This window comes from Erythrolamprus reginae, chromosome 5 (genome assembly GCF_031021105.1).
Source record: "Erythrolamprus reginae isolate rEryReg1 chromosome 5, rEryReg1.hap1, whole genome shotgun sequence".
Taxonomy (NCBI): domain Eukaryota; kingdom Metazoa; phylum Chordata; class Lepidosauria; order Squamata; family Dipsadidae; genus Erythrolamprus; species Erythrolamprus reginae.
This window is the reverse complement of record NC_091954.1, coordinates 31,417,320-31,436,764: the sequence shown is the minus strand read 5'-3', so window position 1 is coordinate 31,436,764 and position 19,445 is coordinate 31,417,320.

Below are 19,445 nucleotides of genomic sequence, written 5' to 3'. Positions count from 1 at the left end.
CCCAGTGCCCACACCCCATCATCTTCCTCGGAGACCTCAAGCTATCACACATCAACTGGACATTAAACGAATGTAGCATGGAACCTATCCACTCTACTATATATAATACCATCACAAATCCGGGACTTGACCAACTTGTAACTAACAATACTAGAGTAGATAACTGTCTAGATCTCATCTTCTGCAACAACAAAAGTACAATATATGGCTTACAAATAATAGAACCTTTCTCCAACAGTGACCACAGTCTCAACCTAAGCCACATCGAGATCCACCCAAATAATGCGACACAGAAATGTAACTTCAAAAAAGCAAACTATGAACTCATTGATACCCATCTCTCAACATTAAACTGGCAAACTTTATTCGCAAACTGCAACTCTATGGATGACCTCTACAACACATTCTTGCTCAAGATGAAAATAATCATCAGACTTTACGTACCATTAACATCTACCTCAATCAAGAAAAATAATCTCCCCATCTCAATGAGAAAATTACAAACTAAAAAAAAATCTCTGTGGCGTAAAAACAAAAAAGGACAAGTAGCAAACTTCAAAAGCTGTTATAAAAGAATATGCAACCAAATAAAAGCAGAATGTCTCAACTACCACAGCATACAAGAGGAAAACTTCCTACGCTCCAAATGTATCAAGCCTTCTACAACTTTGTCAACAACAAACTCAAGGACTCTAGACCTATCCCACCTCTCAAAGGACCTAACAACAAAGAATGCAATGACAATTCATCCAAAGCTAACGTCCTGAACTCATTTCTTTGGCTCTGTCTTTGTTAACAGCAATGGCTCATCCCCCAAATTCATCTCTCACACCACAAACTCTCTCAATGGCCTAACCCAAATAGACTTCAGTGAAGACCAAGTTGAAAAAGCATTAGGTGACCTTAAACCCTCTCTATCAGTCTGATCAGGTGGCCTATGTGCATACTTCCTCAAAAACCTCTCTTCTGCTATAGCTGAACCACTGAGCATAATCTTCAAAAAATCCTTCAGAACCAGCACACTTCCCAAACTATGGTAAAAAGCTATGGTCATCCCCATCTTCAGAAAAGGAGACCCCTCTCTTGTCGATAACTACAGACCAATATCACTATGCTGCGTCCCATGTAAAGTCACGGAATCAATTATAAATCAATCAATTAATTTCCACCTAGAAACTAATAATTTGCTCTGTAACAAACAATTTGGATTCAGAAAAAGCTATCCTGCAATCTGCAGCTCCTCCACTGCAAAAACATATGGACAACTCATCTTGATCAATGAAAATCTATAGATGCAATTTATATTGACTTCTGCAAAGCCTTTGATTCAGTGGCCCACGGCAAACTATTTCTAAAACTCAAATCCCATGGCATCTCAGGATCCATCCACAGCTGGATTACAGCATTCCTGTCAAACAGACAACAAGTGGTTAAAATAGGAAGCACCATATCTACCCCTGTCCCTGCTAAAAGCGGTGTCCCCCAAGATAGTGTTCTGGGACCAACGCTCTTCATTCTGTACATCAATGACCTTTGCGATCTCATCACTAGCAACTGTGTTCTCTTTGCAGACGATGTAAAACTCTTCAACACCACTGATAACACAACTGCTCTCCAAAAAGACCTAGACTTTGTTTCTGATTGGTCTAACACATGGCAACTCCAAATCTCAACCAGCAAATGCTCTGTCCTTCACATCGGCAAAAAGAATCAAAACTCCAAATACAAACCGAATAAACAAATTATCACAGATAATGCCCATTCAGTCAAGGACCTCGGAGTACTAATAACTTAAGTGCCAAAGCCCATTGCAACAACATCGTCAAGAAGGCTTTAAGAGTTGTTAATCTAATCCTACATAACTTCCGCTCTGGCAATCTCACACTACTTACCAGAGCTTATAAAACGTTCGCCAGACCCATCCTAGAATATAGCTCATCTGTTTGGAACCCATACCGCATTTCTGACATTAATACCTCGGAAATGTCCACTCCTCTACTCGTAACAGAACACCCTACGAAACTAGACTTACAATCCTGGGTCTAGAAAGCTTAGAACTAAGACGCCTCAAACATGATCTAAGTATTGCCCACAAGATCATATGCTGCAATGTCCTGCCTGTCAAAGACTACTTCAGCTTCAAACACAACAACGCAACAGCCCACAACAGATACAAGCTTAATATTAACCTCTCCAAACTTGACTGTAAAAAACATGACTTTAGTAATCAAGTTGTCGAAGTGGGAATTCACTACCGGACTCTGTAGTATCTTCCCCTAACCCCCCACACTTTACCCTTAGACTATCCACAGTTGACCTCACCAAGTTCCTAAGAGGTTAGTAAGGGGCGTACATAAGTGCGCCAGAGTGCCTACCATCCCCTGTTTTAAATTAGGTGGGGGGCTTTACCTCTCCTCCCCTTGCCTCCTCTCCCTCTTTCTTTTTCATGGATGATCTAAATGAGAAAAAAAGAAGGAGGGAAAAAAGGAATAGGAAAGAAAGAAAGAAAGAAAGAAAGAAAGAAAGAACCTGGAGCTTCCTTGAAGCCTAGAGAGGAAGAGAATAGAAAGGAATCTAAAATACCCCAGGATCATAGGCCTTGTACTTAAATGTTGAAATATGACTCTTAGTGTGCACTGATAATATGTAATGATCTTGTTCCCATGGTCCAATTCCACCGATCATTTACTTAAGGCTAAATTCAATTATGTATATTCTTCTACCCAGAGATAGATTACTAGCACCCTTCTTACCATCTGAAAGTAACCCCATCAATCATTAGTATATGTTCAGTCTCTGCCTGCAGTGGTATTCTTACTGACTCCAATTGCTACTGAAAAGTCATTTATCAAAGTGAAAACATACTCTTTCAGAAAAGAAGGTTTGCAGGCTTACTAAACACTGGAGCACCCAGAAGAAAGTAAAGAGTAATTATTTATATTTGAATTATCACATCCTGTAATTAAATTCTGGAGAACTGTTTTCACATTAATATTCAACAATGAATGAGGTCTTTCATTACTCAGAGAAAATTGGAAGTCAGGTTAATCACTAATCATGAGTGCGTGGGAAATGAAATTGACAATGCAGCTTTGCTTGTTGCATGACTTAATTTGATAGTTTTAAATTCATCACATTTAGCCATTGCTTTCTAATTTCTCAAAACACTTAGGGCCATGATTCTTACTAAAAAGCAATTTAAATATAATGGGTACATATTTGTATATAATACAAATTTGCTTTAAAGGGTTTGGAAAAGGAAAACACTTCCAATAGTTCAAATTTGTCTGACAAAAGCAGCATTAATCTGACTGAGCTTCTGAATAAGACACTTGTAGGTTTTACAGGATTCTTTTTCTTGAATTGCAAAGGTAAATCTAGGGGAAAAAATCAGAAATTTCTTGTTACCAACCTCAAAGTTGGATTTGATGAGACTTAGTTGATTCCTTCCCTAAATGTTAATTCATGTTATCTCTAAGCAATCCAAATTCACAATTAGACTATAAAAGAAGTATGAGCCAATTGTGCACCAGTTGGAGTAGGAGTCTCTTCGCATGGTAACTCATGCAACACACTCTACATGGAGCTACCATTTAAAAGCGTTTGGTGACTACAATTAGTCCAGAATGCAGCTGCGCGAGCTGTTGTGGGTTTCTCTCGGTACATTCGCATCACACCAACACTCCATGAGCTGCACTGGCTCCCAATTGATCTCTGGATGCAATTTAAGGTTTAGGGCTTAGGGTCAGACTACTTACGGGACTATTGTCTACCACATACCTCCCATCAATCGATTAGGGCCCACAGGTTTCGCCTTCTCTGGGTCCTGTCAACAAGACAGTGTTGGCTGGTGGGGCCATGTAGGAGGGCCTTCTCTGTGGCAGCTCCAGCTCTCTGGAACCAGCTGCCCCCAGAGATCCACACTGCTCCCACCCTCCTAGTCTTCCAGAAAGCTATGAAGACCTGCCTTTGCTGTCAGGCCTGGTACCATTCAGCAATACCATCTACCTCTGGCCGAGAAGGAAGAATGTTTTATTTTAAGGGTTTTAATTGTTTTTAATTGTTGTATGCTGCCCAGAGTCCTCTGCAGTTTCTTCCTGGAAAAAGGTGCCTTAGATTTCAGGAGTTGCATATAGACATTATACTTGTGCCGTTGTGTATATCAGGGCATCTTTTCACTTTTCAATTAGAAACTCTGCCCAGCCCTCCTGTGTCTCTTACTCTAAGCCTAAGTTAGTTCTGATTTAACATGCATTTGAACAGCATCCACTATGCTTTGAATTAACGTTTCTATCTTGGGTCCATATCCAGGCAGTAAAATTTTTTACCCGGCATGAGAATATAAATATATGTATTACAATCTGTGTTGGAATATTGGTAAGCAAGATACGGTACTTAGGTTTGAAAATAAGCAAGTTCCTTTGCTGAGAACCTTCTAAGGATAAAGCCGCAGCAAGGAGCACAATCACACGAGTTGTGTGTCAATTTATCCTCGGAGATAATGGAATACAACATTGAACCAATGTGAGGTGGGAGTGATCTGTTCATTTTATTAACTAGAATGGGTAGAAAGGAATTTATATTTTTAATCAGCATGCAAAAAAGTGTGGCGGTCCACAAAAATTAATGACTTTTTAAAATGATTGTTCCTTGCTGCAGTAACAATTGCCTTTAGAAACATTTTTTTATCTAGAAGGTTTGGTTTACAACAGCGAGCTAAAAACAACTCAAGAAGGCAAGTGCAACTTTTTGAAAGGCAAAGAATATAAAAAAGACATCAGCAAGTACTTTTCAGGCTTAATACAGGAGCACTTTATTAAGTTTAGCTACACAGTACAGATTGAAACAAAAAAGCTCTGGTCTGTATCTAGACAATAACGAACATTCAAATATATTCTATTTTCTACATAGTGGTGTTTTGATGATCCAAGATGGATCTGGAACTGAATACACTCAAAATGTAAAAATGGTGGTAGACTTTAGGAGAAACCTGCACATCGTACCACCTCTTACAATCCTAGACAACATAGTATCAGTAGTAGAGACCTTCAAATTTCTAGATTCTGTCATATCTCAAGACCTAAAGTGGTGACCTAACATAAAAAAGTCATCAAAAAAGCACAACAAAGAATGTTCTTCTTGCGCCCATTCAGGAAATTCAAATTACCCAAGGAGTTGCTAATATAGTTCCAGAGAGGAATCATTGAGTATGTCATCTGTAAACTAAATTGCGCTCACCGCCATGGCTCGTAAGTTCTTGTGGGACCAGCATGATTTTGCTAATGCACCTATGGAGATAGCAAAATTGTGCCCGTGTTTCAGTAAGGTTTTACCTGCAGCTCCATGAGCAATTTTGCTTCTTTCACAGGTGCAGCAGCAAAATTGTGCTGGTCCCGCAAGAACTTACGAGCTGTGGCGGCAAGTGCAATTTAGCATTCCACTGTCTATTGCTGTCTGGTTTGGTTCTGCAATCCAACAAGGCCAACACAGACTTCAGAAGATAATCAGAACTGCAGAAAAAACAATTGCTGCCAATCTGCCTTCTATTGAGGACTTGTATACTGCACCAGTCAAAAAGAGGATTGTGAAAATAGTTACTGACCCCTTGCATCCTGGACATAAACTGTTTCAACTCCTACCCTCAAAATATCACTATAGAGCATTGCAGACCAAGACATCTAGACCCAAGAACAGTCTTTTTCCTGAACGCCATCACTCTGCTGAACAAATAATTCCCTCAACACTGTCAAACTATTTACTAAGTCTGCACTACTATTACTACTAGTTTTTTCTCATCATTCCTTTCACCCATCTCCTCCCACTTATGACTGTATGATTGTAACTTGTCGCTTGTATCCTTAAGATTTTTATTAATATTGATTGTTTCCTGATTGCTTAATTGACCCCCATGACAATCATTAAGTGTTGTACCTCATGATTCTTGAGAAATGTTTCTTTTCTTTTATGTGCACTGAGAGCATATGAACGAAAGACAAATTCTTTGTGTATTCAATCACACTTGGCCAATAAAGAATGCTATATTATTTGTTTGCTTGGTTGTTATTTATTTATTTATTTATTTATTTTTGTTTGTTTGTTTATTTATTTATTTATTTGATTTTTATGCCGCCCTTCTCCTTAGACTCAGGGTGGCTTACAACATGTTAGCAATAGCACTTTTTAACAGAGCTAGGCTATTGCCCCCACAATCCGGGACCTCATTTTACCCACCTCGGAAGGATGGAAGGCTGAGTCAACCTTGAGCCAGTGATGAGATTTGACCTTCAGATCTACAAGTCAGCTTCAGTGGCCTGCAGTACAGCACTCTACTTGCTGCGCCACCCGGGCTCATTATTGAGATTTTTTGGGATTTTCTGGTTTTTTGAGGGAGTATCTGACTCTACAAATATGGATTACATTTCATTGCCTCAGGAATGTTTCTTATTCATTCTGTCTTACTCGTAAAAAGGATACTTTTGTTACTTGATAAGAGACCAAATCCATCTTTTAAAAAAACCCTTTCAAACTGAATTAGAGAGTTCCTGGCTGGGTAAAACTTCAGGAAAAATTCTGAATGAAAACTTAACGATTATCCTCCTGTCTTTTTAAAATATCATATTTTGGGGAGTATAAGACACACCAGAGTATGAACCTGAAGAATAAACCCTGGAAGGAATTTCTAAAGAGTAAATCCACACAGGATGTTTGGGAAGCCCTAAAAAACACTATCATTGAGGCCCAAAACAATTCAATCCCCACAAAAAAGAAAAGCAGAAAAACTAAAATGAAACCAGCATGGCTAAACAAGGACCTCGTAGACAACGTAAAAGAAAAAAAAGCCAAATACAATAAATGGAAAGGACTCATAACCAAGATGGAATATCAGCAAACAGCCAGAACCTGCAAGCAAAACATAAGAACAGCAAAAGCTCAACACGAACAGCACCTCGCAATGAAAATTAATGACAACAAAAAAATCTTCTTCCACCACATAAACAACAAGAAAAAAATCAAGGAAACAGTCACCATACTAAAAAACAAAGATGGTAATGAAATCACCGACAACAGAGACAAAGCACAGCTGCTCAATACCTACTTTACATCAGTCTTCACACATAAAGGAACCACCAACCAACCAACCTACAACCTAACTGCAAATAACAGCCCCGGAACCGAACTCAACACAGACAAAGCTACCATTAGGGACTACTTGAAGAAGCTTAACGAGTACAAATCACGGGGACCTGACGGACTCCACCCCAGAGTCCTAAAAGAACTGGCAGACACCATAGCAGAACCTCTTCCCCTCATCTACCAAAAATCTTGGGCCACTGGAGACCTACCAGAAGACTGGAAATGAGCGGACATAGTTCCCATCCACAAAAAAGGGAAAAAGACAGATCCAAGCAAATACAGACCTATTAGCCTGACTTCAATACCTGGAAAAATACTGGAGAAAATAATAAAAAAACAGCTTTGCCACTACCTGGAAACAAACAAGATAATATCCAACAGCCAATATGGGTTTCTCAGAAACAAACCAATCTCATATCCTTTTTCAACACCATAACCAAATCAGTAGACCAGTGCAACACGGTGGACCTCATATACTTAGACTTCAACAAAGCTTTCGACAAAGTTGACCACTATCTCCTAATCAACAAATTAGAAAAAAGTGGAGTAGACTACAACACATGCACATGGATCAATAGCTGGCTGACCAACCGCACCCAACGAGTTGTCCTCAGCGGTTCCCAATCCACATGGAAGAACGTAGGCAGTGGGGTACCACAGGGTTCAGTCCTGGACCTTGTGCTCTTCAACATTTTCATCAACGACTGGGACGAGGGAATAGAAGGGCAACTGATCAAATTCGCAGATGACACCAAGCTGGCGGGGGTAGCCAATACCCTAGAAGACAGGCTCAAATTACAGAAAGACCTAGACAGACTAAGACAGTGGGCCCACATCAACAAAATGATGTTTAACATCGACAAGAGCAAAGTCCTTCACCTAGGCAGAAAAAACCCTGGACACACATACAACCTGGGAGAAACCCCTCTTAGCAACTGCGAAAGAGACCTCAGAGTCTTGGTGGACAATCAACTAAACATGAGCCAACAATGTGTAGCAGCAGCTAAAAAAGCCAAGATAATCCTAAGCTGCATCAACAGGGGAATACACTCCAAGACCAGGGAAGTCTTAATGCCACTCTACTATGCCCTGGTCCGACCACACCTGGAGTACTGTATACAGTTCTGGTCACCACAGTTCAAAGGAGACATTGAAACTCTGGAGAAGGTGCAAAAAAGAACTAACAAGATGATTAAGGGATGGGAAACCAAGACTTACGAAGAGAGACTAAGGGAACTGGGCATGGATAGCCTAGAGAAAAGGGGAGCCAGAGCGGACATGATAGCAGTCTACAAGTATATGAGGGGATGTCACAGAGAGGAGGGGATCACTTTATTCTTCAGGGCACCAGAGGCCCAGACAAGGAACAACGGCTGGAAGCTGATCAAGGAGAGATTCAACATGGCGATAAGGAGGAACTTCCTGACGGTCAGAGTGATCAACCAATGGAACAACCTACCAGCGGACGTTGTGAACTCCAACACTCTGGACATTTTTAAGAGAAGATTGAACTGCCACTTGACTGGTGTACTATAGGGTTCCTGCTTGGGCAGGGTGTTGAACTCGATGGCCTTCACGGTCCCTTTCAACTCTAACAATAAATAAAAGTATATGAATTTCAGACTTCTTCCCCCCTCTAAATAGTACATTTACCTAATCCCAAATTATTTCAGCCCATCTAACATTTAGCCAATTAAAACTTATCTACATTTCTTACTTAATTATTAATCTTAAATTTCAGTAAATTTGAGAAAAGAAAAAAAGGGAAAAATTCTAAATATTCTTTATTTTCAATCAATTAAAAATCATTAATGTCATTAATCTCCCCAACAATTCTAAATTCAATTCCATTTATGCATTAATCCAAATCAGTATCACCTACTACATATCTTATTATAATCAATACTTCTAAATTGATTAAAACATTTACTGACTGTTCAAAGTTGCAGCGGCCCTGAAAAAAAGTGACTTATGCACCCTTTTCACACTTAGGACTCTCGCAGCAGCCTGATGATCGCAGGATCAAAACTTTGCTGCCGTTTTATATTTATGACCGTTGCTGTGTTTCCTAAGGTCACGTTTCTCCCTTTTGTTTCTGTTGTGGTTAGCTCTAGCCCAGCTCCTGCCCCAAGGACTGTGGATGTGGGGGAGACATCCACATGCTGCAGGCCTGTTTTGCCCCCGGTGGAATCTGCTGATGAAGGCTCCTCTGACCAAGAAGACATGAGTGACAGGGAGGAGGAGAGTGTGGCAGACAGCTCAGAAGGAGATCAATTATCTAGCTCCTCCTTGGATTCAGAACAAGAGTTAATGATACAGCCACGCATGCGGAGAGCGATGCATAGGCAACAACAACTGAGAGATTATTATCAAAGAAAATGAGGCCACCTGTGGTTGGGTGGGGCTGTGGTGATTAGTGAGGCTGCTATAAAGAGCAGCCTGTGGGTTTGGCCATTGTGGAGGATTATCTGATCATTGTGTTTGGTGCCTGCTTTACTGACTTTGACCTTTTGTGTGCTGCTTTTTTCCCACTTTGAAACTAAACCAGAGCAAAGTGTGTTTCACTTTGTGAAAGAAGAAGGACTGTGAATTTCCTCACAGCTGCAAGCTAAGTATCTCAGAACTGATAAGGGACTTGTACAAATTACCAGTTTGTTTGGAGACAAGTGCTCTTTGCTATACCAAAAGAGGGCTTGGTTTAAGTGAATTTTCATTATAAAGAACATTGTTTTGAATTTTCAAACGTGTGTGTGTGTCTGAAATTTGTACCTATGAATTTTTGGGAGGATTCTACCAGAGAGCCAGACAGAACAGTTTCTAACCGATCAACGCCCAGGCATGAAAATGTGCCGCTCAAACATTATACTTTTCCCCCCCCACCGAAATAAATTAGAGGGAACATTGATATGTATATGTACTTGGGGCAGAGAAGACCTGCCATCTTCAGTGCTACCAGTGCACTCTCTTGAGGCTGTTGTGGGCATGCACATGCCCATCGGCATGAAATTTGGCTGCTTTGTTTGCACAGCAAGAAAAATCTTCCACGAGGACACTTGTGCGAGCGAGATTTTGGTGATTTTCACTGATATCTTTGCTTCCACGCTTGCGCTGAAGCAAAAATTTGGCAAAAATTGCTGAGATCTTGCCTCTTCCCATGAGATTTTATTTGCTGTGCATGCGCAGAAGCCAAATCTCACACAGGGGCACACGTGTGCATGTTGGGGGTGCACAGCTGCGTACACATCTTTAAAATTGCTACCGGAACATAGCACCTTACCTTTCTGGTAGTAGGCCTTCACTGATTTGGGGGATGGGGGGGACAGAACAATGAAATATTTTGGGGAATATTGAAAAAGCAGAATATTATATTTCCTTAAAAGAGAAGCATATTTTTAAACACAGAAAGCAGACTCAGTATTCCGGCATCCCAGATGAGGAGGCCAGGTTTCAGAAATGCAGATTTGGTAATCCATTCAGGACAGGATATTTCAAAACTCCTTGGCAGAACGTTACTGTAGAAAGTTAGCATCCACCCTTCTCTTAGAAGAAATATTCTAGGAAATATTAAAAAGGCAGAATATAGAAACATAGAAACATAGAAGACTGACGGCAGAAAAAGACCTCATGATCCATCTAGTCTGCCCTTATACTATTTTCTGTATTTTATCTTAGGAAGCATATATGTTTATCCCAGGCATGTTTAAATTCAGTTACTGTGGATTTATTTACCATGTCTGCTGGAAGTTTGTTCCAAGGATCTACTACTCTTTCAGTAAAATAATATTTTCTCATGTTGCTTTTGATCTTTTCCCCAACTAACTTCAGATTGTGTCCCCTTGTTCTTGTGTTCACTTTCCTATTAAAAACACTTCCCTCCTGGACCTTATTTAACCCTCTAACATATTTAAATGTTTGGATCATATCCCCCCTTTTCCTTCTGTCCTCCAGACTATACAGATTGAGTTCATTAAGTCTTTCCTGATACGCTTTAAGACCTTCCACCATTCTTGTAGCCCGTCTTTGGACCCATTCAATTTTGTCAATATCTTTTTGTAGGTGAGGTCTCCAGAACTGAACACAGTATTCCAAATGTGGTCTCACCAGCACTCTATATAGCGGGATCATAATCTCCCTCTTCCTGCTTGTTATACCTCTAGCTATGCAGCCAAGCATCCTACTTGCTTTCCCTACCACCTGACTGCACTGTTCACCCATTTTGAGACTGTCAGAAACCACTACTCCTAAATCCTTCTCTTCTGAAGTTTTTTCTAACACAGAACTGCCAATACAATACTCAGATTGAGGATTCCTTTTCCCCAAGTGCATTATTTTACATTTGGAAACATTAAACTGCAGTTTCCATTGCTTTGACCATTTATCTAGTAAAGCTAAATCATTTACCATATTACAGACACCTCTAGGAATATCAACCCTATTGCGCACTTTAGAGTCATCGGCAAATAGGCAAACCTTCCCTACCAAACCTTCCCCTATGTCACTCACAAACATATTAAAAAGAATAGGACCCAGAACAGACCCTTGTGGCACACCTCTTGTAACCTGTCTCTGCTCAGAATACTCACCATTAACAATAACTCTCTGATGTCTACGCTTCAGCCAGCTTGAAATCCACTGAACTATCCAGGGATTAAGTCCAATCTTCACTAATTTATCTATCAGCTCTTTATGTGGAACCGTATCAAAGGCTTTGCTGAAGTCCAGATAGGCAATATCCACGGCACCACCTTGATCCAACACCTTTGTGACATAGTCAAAGAAATCAATAAGATTAGTCTGACGTGATTTGCCTTCAGTAAAGCCATGCTGATTTGGGTCCAATAAGTTATTGTTTTTTAGGTGCTGATTTATCCTCTTTTTGAGTAGATTATATTATATCTCCCTGGATGAGAAAAGGAGAAACATGCTCTTGGAAAGCAATCTCCACCTTTGTTAATCACTCCAGAAAGACTGGTGCCAGCCTATCTACAACACATAAGGCTGGGCCAGCTTATCTACAAAACAAAAGACCTTCACTCTAAGGACGTAATAGAACTAGCCTTCTATTCATCTCACCACATGGCACTTGGGAAGATTGCATCAACCAACAAGATTCAACCATGCCTGGGACTCAAGACAGACTAAAATGTTACCCCTGCATAGCCCCAAGGGAGCCTGACAACCAATCAGAATACATGGCCTTGCCACAGGAACAGGAAGCAAGTTCAAAGCCCAAGAGAGGGTTTGACACACTCTCTCTCTCTCTCTCTCTCTCTCTCTCTCACACACACACACCCCCATATACTCAACTGCCCAGGACCTCAAACCATGTGGTCCTTTCCACCATTAAATTATCTTTCCAAACAGCTTCCATGTTTTCAGTATCTTTCTTCCCACTTGGAACTGAACCCAGACAGACATTTCTTCCTACAGTAGGATTAGAAATCAGCCCTTCACCCAAGATCCAACACAGGACAAAAGCTTTTATCCACAATAGGAATTGCACAACACCCTTTCAGAACACAAGCCCATTCATTGCACCCCCAACCCCAAAAGCAGTCCAAGCTTCAAAGTCACAGAAAACTGAGAGCTCAAATAAACCAGAGGTTGACCAAATTAACACCTAGGATTTGCATTTCCTCTTTTGACTATAGAGCTAGTTTTGACCTCTACATAACCCTAACATGACCCCATAGGAATCTGATAATAGCTAATAGAATATTAAAGTGTTGTGTATGGAGTGCCGTACTACCCAATGTGCATGCCAGTTGTTGATTAGCTAAAGCACCACCAGCAAATTCAAAGGACTGCCAAAGCTGCGGCTTCCCTTGGAGCATGGCTCCAGTCCATTTATTGCTCCAGCTTGCTATAAATAAATAAATAAGAAATAGTAGTTACAGCATCTTGTGCATTTTGTCTGATCCAATATACAGGAGTTGTTTTTGCACAGTGTTGTATCCTGTAATGGCTACCTTGTATCTCTGTAAATAGTTTGTTCCTTGCTAAAGCGCTGTCTGAGCTGGAAATCAGGAAGTCGCTCCTGATTGGCTCAGACGCGCCCTGCTCTTGCTTTGGCGGGAACCGCAAATGTATAAAAGAAGCGGTTTCTCCCAAGCACAGCAGACGGTACTAGCTGAAAGTCACTTACCTATTTTGAGCTGAATAAAAGTACCGTTCTCAACCAACCCTGCCTCTGGGTTTACTTCACTGGCGACGACGGACGAAAGAAACTACGCGTGCAGCATGAACAATCTCCAAATCGGCCAGGCTCCTGAGTTCTTCGACCCCGAAAAGACTTCCTGGGACGACTACCTAGCCAGCTTCGAGATCTTCCTCGAGGCAGCAGGAATACGGGACGCCGACGCCGATCGAAGACGGGCCATCTTCCTAAATTACTGCGGTCCAGAAATCCGCGCGCTCGCCCAGACTCTCACCGACCCGCTGCCGGCAAGATCCGTCACTTGGGACGTCCTACAAGACAAGCTCGCGAGCCATTTCAAGCAAACAAAACCAGCCATGGTTTTCCGGCACCAGTTTTCTAGAATGGCTCAGCGCGAAGCGGAATCAATCAACCAATTTGCAACGCGACTTCGAACGGTGCTTGCGAAATGCAAGTTTGACAACCCGGAAGCTCGCCTCATCGATGCCTTAGTCTTTGGCATGAGAAACGCCGCGGTCAGGAACAAACTCCTCACCGAAGATGAATCGACCCTACAAACAGTGATTAAGCTAGCACAAACCGCAGAGGTCGCCGACGCCGCTGCTAAAGAGCTGATAGATCACGAAAAGAAAGAAGTCATCGCCAAGATAGACTCCACGTTCTCCCGCGCCGAGGACCCAGACGACCGCAGCCCACCAGCTCGCAACGAGGACAGCTGTTTCCTGCTGCAAGACCAGCCGAGACAACACAGACTTCCTCACCCCGCCACCCCCTGCGCCGGCTGCCGAGGAAACCATCAGCGCCAACATTGCCCCTTCCGGGACGCCATATGCCGCCGCTGCAACCAACGCGGCCACATCGCCGAAGCCTGCAGAGCATCGGCACCGGAGGAAACCTTCTCCACACCGCGCCACCAACGACCCCAGAATCAAACACCGCAACCGCGAGAAAACCGACCTTTCCGTTTTTCGAGCCGTAAGAACTACTCAGCCGCTAACCGCGACTACTCAAGAGGTAACACTCAATTTTCCGTGAATACCACGGCAACAAAAAATGGGGGCAAGATTGTTATTTCATTACTTTTAAATAACAAGCCATGTTCTATGGAGCTTGACACGGGGTCTAAATACACCATTATGCCGTGGGAAAAGCTTAAATTGTACATGCCTAGCCTGTCTAAATCTGAGCTATTGCAAACCTCGTTGGTAATTAGAGATTTTCAAGGGGGGATAATCTCTGTTCTGGGCAAAGTGAATGTACCTATCGTATTTAAGAATGTTAAATGTACCCTACCCATGACTGTTGTTACAGGGGCTAAACACTCTCTCCTGGGGTTGGCTTGGATGGAACCTTTGGGAATTGAAATTTCTGGTATTTGTACTGTTAACTGCGATAGCATGCCTAACTTTTTACAAGAGTTCCCTGAAGTGTTTAGCCCCACCTTGGGGTCGTATAAAGGGCCCCCTATCTCGTTTTCCATTGATCCCAAGGTCCCACCTGTCCGGCTCAAACCTCGCAGGGTACCCCTTCCGCTACTCCCCAAACTTGACCTGCAGCTGGATAAGCTCATAAGCCAAGGCATTTTAGTTCCTGTGGAGCAGGGACCATGGGAAACACCCATAGTCACCCCTCTAAAACCGGATGGCTCCTTAAGAGTTTGCGCTGACTATAAATCTACGCTAAATAAGGCCCTCCAACACCACCCTTATCCCATTCCGGTGGTACAACAACTCCTGCACTCCCTGGGGGAAGGGAAAAGGTTTGCAAAGATCGATCTCGCCCAAGCTTATCAGCAGCTGCCTGTCAATGAAGCGACAGCAAACGCGCAAACGATTGTGACCCACAGGAGTGCTTTTAAATGTACCAGATTACAGTTTGGAGTAAGCATAGCCCCAGGGATATTCCAAAGCATAATGGAAAGATTGTTATCAGGGATTAAATGGGCCATTCCCTATTTTGATGACATCTTAATTGCAGGGGAAAACCAAGAACAGCTCAACAAAAGGATTAGGGAAGTACTCCAGAGACTTCAAGACAAAGGGTTGAGAATTAAGCCTGATAAATGCGTCTGGGGAACCAACAGTGTAGAATTCCTAGGTTATAAAATCGACAAGGAAGGTATCCACCCCACCACTGAGAAACTGAGAGCTATTAGAGAAGCCCCAGAGCCACAAAATAAGACTGAATTGCAAGCCTTTTTAGGCCTTCTTAATTTTTACTCCGTCTTTTTAAAACAGAAGGCAACAGCAGTAGAGCCTCTATACCGTTTGCTACAGAAAGAAACCCCTTGGACATGGGGGAGAACTGAACACGAAGCCTTTGTACAAATAAAACAATTATTGACTTCTAAAAGTGTGGTAGTCCAGTATAGTACTTCGCTACCTATCAGGCTTACGTGCGACGCTTCCCCGTACGGCGTGGGAGGAGTCTTGGCTCACGTTTTGCCTAACAAAACAGAGGCCCCAATTGCTTTCTTTTCCAGAACGATGTCCAATACTGAAAGGAACTATAGCCAACTAGATAAGGAGGCTCTAGCTCTAGTGGCAGGAGTAAAAAAGTTTCATAATTACCTTTTTGGGAGGAGTTTCGAATTGATTACCGACCACAAGCCCCTATTAGGCCTTTTAGCCCCCAACAAGCCTACTCCTCCATTTATGTCCCCAAGATTAATCAGATGGGCCCTTTTCCTCTCAGGATACCAGTACGAGCTCATCCATAAAGGGGGTAAAACCATCAACCACGCAGATGGCCTCAGTAGGTGCCCCATGGCAGAGTTAGTGGAGGACCCTGCCCCTTCTGCTGATGTCTTAATGATAGAGCTCGAAGACAACCCACTAACTACTGCAAGGGAGGTGGCTGCACATACGCAGCAAGATCCAATCCTAAAACAGGTGGTTAACTGTGTACTAAAGGGATGGCAAAATGACTCTGTGAAACCTGAATTGTGTGACTTCAAAACCAAAAGACTTGAATTGTCATATGTAAAAGGTTGTCTATTGTGGGGGGATAGAGTGATCGTTCCTAAAAGCCTAAGGGAAAAGGTACTTGAAATGTTACATGTGGGCCATCCTGGGATTGTCAGGATGAAAGGCCTAGCTAGAGGGCACTTATGGTGGCCAGGTTTGGATGCTGATATTGAAAATTGGGTAGCCAAATGTGACCCATGCCAAGAATCACGGCCTAACCCCCCCAGAACAACTCCAGCAGAGTGGGAGCAACCTGCAGGGCCTTGGTCCCGGGTCCATATTGATTTTGCAGGGCCAGTGGGGTCACAATACTTCCTAATAGTGGTTGATGCATTTTCCAAATGGGTGGAAATCATAGCAATGAACAACATAACCACAAGTGCCACCATCAAGGTTTTGCGCAGACTGTTCGCTACCCATGATTGCCCCGATATCCTAGTGTCTGACAATGGGCCTCAATTAACGGCCAGGCAGTTTGAATTATTTTTAGATAACCTAGGGGTCAGACATGTACTCATCTCACCTTACTCGCCCTGGGCTAATGGGTTGGCGGAACGTTATGTTCGCGTGGCTAAGGAAGCATTACGCAGGTCAGGCCCAGGAGATGTACAACAGAATTTGGACCAGTTCTTGTTAACCCAGCACATTACCCCAAACTCTCACACGCACGTGAGTCCTGCTGAGTTACTAATGGGAAGGAAATTAAGGTCCCCACTGGATAGGTTACACCCAAGGTTTTGTACTAATAACCCAATATATGTAAACCCGGAAAGACAAATGTATTTGGGACAAAATGTATTTGTAAAAAATTTTGATGGAGGTGTAAACTGGATGAAAGGAATTGTTGTTAAACAGACTGCTCCAAAAACATATATGGTAAAACTGGAGGATGGTCGAATGTGGAACCGGCACATTGACCACATTCGGAAACGCATGGGAAACCCCCTGGAGCAAACCGCTGACAAAGACTCTCCCATTTCAACAGACTATAACTCGCAACCCGATTTACTAGACATTCAAATGGACTTATCGGGTCAGGGAGAATCCTCCAGCGACGCCGAACCATCGTCCTCCTCCGAGGCCATCGTCGTGCCTGCCAGGCCGAGTCAACAGGCCGGAGCCCCAACAGGCCCCAGCCGCACCGGGGGAGCAACAGCAAGCCAACCTCCACCGTCGGTAGCGAGGACGCAACTGAACTGCGCAGGTCGGAGCGAGCCTCGTGGCGACCCAACAGATTGGACGACTTCGTCACATGGCTTTCGTGATGGATGCATCCAACTAAGGAGGGAGGGGTGTTGTATCCTGCAATGGCTACCTTGTATCTCTGTAAATAGTTTGTTCCTTGCTAAAGCGCTGTCTGAGCTGGAAATCAGGAAGTCGCTCCTGATTGGCTCAGACGCGCCCTGCTCTTGCTTTGGCGGGAACCGCAAATGTATAAAAGAAGCGGTTTCTCCCAAGCACAGCAGACGGTACTAGCTGAAAGTCACTTACCTATTTTGAGCTGAATAAAAGTACCGTTCTCAACCAACTCTGCCTCTGGGTTTACTTCACACAGGAACAGGAAGCTCAAATACAAAGCCCAAAGAAGATATAAAAACCCACCCACTCTCAGCTCCATTTTGTCATCTGCCCAGAATCACATGTGGTTGTGCTTCATCAATCTTTCTAATCAGCCTACATGTTTCTAGTGTCCTTCTTCCAGCTTAGAGCTGAACCGGATGGATTTTTCTTTCCCTCAGTATCTTAAAAGTAACTTAAATTGAAGAAAGAAAATAGATAGAAGCTTGCAGAGCTGATGAGGATTTAAATTCTCTTTCTCCATCACAAAATTTAAATTCTCTACCCCAAAATTTCATCTCCAGCACTGATGACAAAGCAATTAGCTTTGCTCCTTTCTCTATTTATTGGACCCAGGAAATGCAAGTTAAACTTCATGCTGGAAAATAGAGACAATTATTTTAAATCTTAAGCTTTGTATTCATTCAACTGCGAAGACATTCCTTGATATGGTTTGTGTACATAGCATCTTTAATATTTTATTAAGCTTCACAATTGCACATAAAAGGTTATATCCACTTGTGTCCCTTTGCAAAACAAAGAAGTTCATTGAATGTCTAATGGAGGTCTTGGCTAATAGGAGATAGGACATTAGTCTTATTTCTTATTGTATGTTAAGTCAGGTTACTTTCCACTTTATTCTGGAGGGTCTCACAATCCTCAGAAATAAGATTTTCAAACAGCATAAGGAAATGCTGTGAGAGGCAGACAGGCTTCCCTTTCCCTTTTAATAGCTGAGAGGTTCATCAGATCAAAGACTTTCTGAAAATGGAATAGCACAGCTGGATTAAATACTCTGAAATGTTGGTAACTGGGACAGCAGACTGCCTGACAATTATTTCTGTCAGGCTCCAAAACCAAGAGAGACGTGTTGAGATTCTTTTAAGCAGTTTCCTTTATTGTTCCTCATCTATAGACAGAAATCTTGTCAAATTCAAATAGATGACTTGCATCATTCATCAGATTATTTATGGGACCGTCTCCTGCCACATACCTCCCAGAGACCATTAGAGCACACAGAGTTGGCTTTCTCCAGGTCCCGCCAGCCAACCAATGTAGACTGGCAGAACCTGGGGGAGAGCCTTCTCTGTTACTGCCCCAGCTCCTTGGCATCAGCTCCCACCTGATGTCTGTACTTCTCCCACCCTGCTGTCTTTCCGTAAAGCCATAAAGACCTGGCTATGCCAGCAGGCTTGGGGATCCTAAATTAACACAAACTTGACCACATGTATGAACATGACTTCATGAATGGTATGTATGTGGGTCATGTGTTGCCTCGTTATGAGTTTTAATTAGGGTTTTAGAATTATATTTTTTTCTTGACTTCTTTTTGCTATTTATAATTTTATATGATAATTTTATATTGTTGTAAGCCACCCTGAGTTTCTCATGATTGGGCGGCATAGAAGTCAAATAACTAACTAACTAAATAAATGAATGAATGAATGAATGAATGAATAAACAAACAAACAAACAAACAAACATACTATTAAGGAGGAACTATCTTTACTCTAAACTGTACTGTCTTTTGTTAATAATAATAATATAATTTTATTTATGGTCAAAGACCATCAATATAATATTAATAATAATTGAAAGAAAAAAGAACAGGAAACAGGACTTTTGACTGA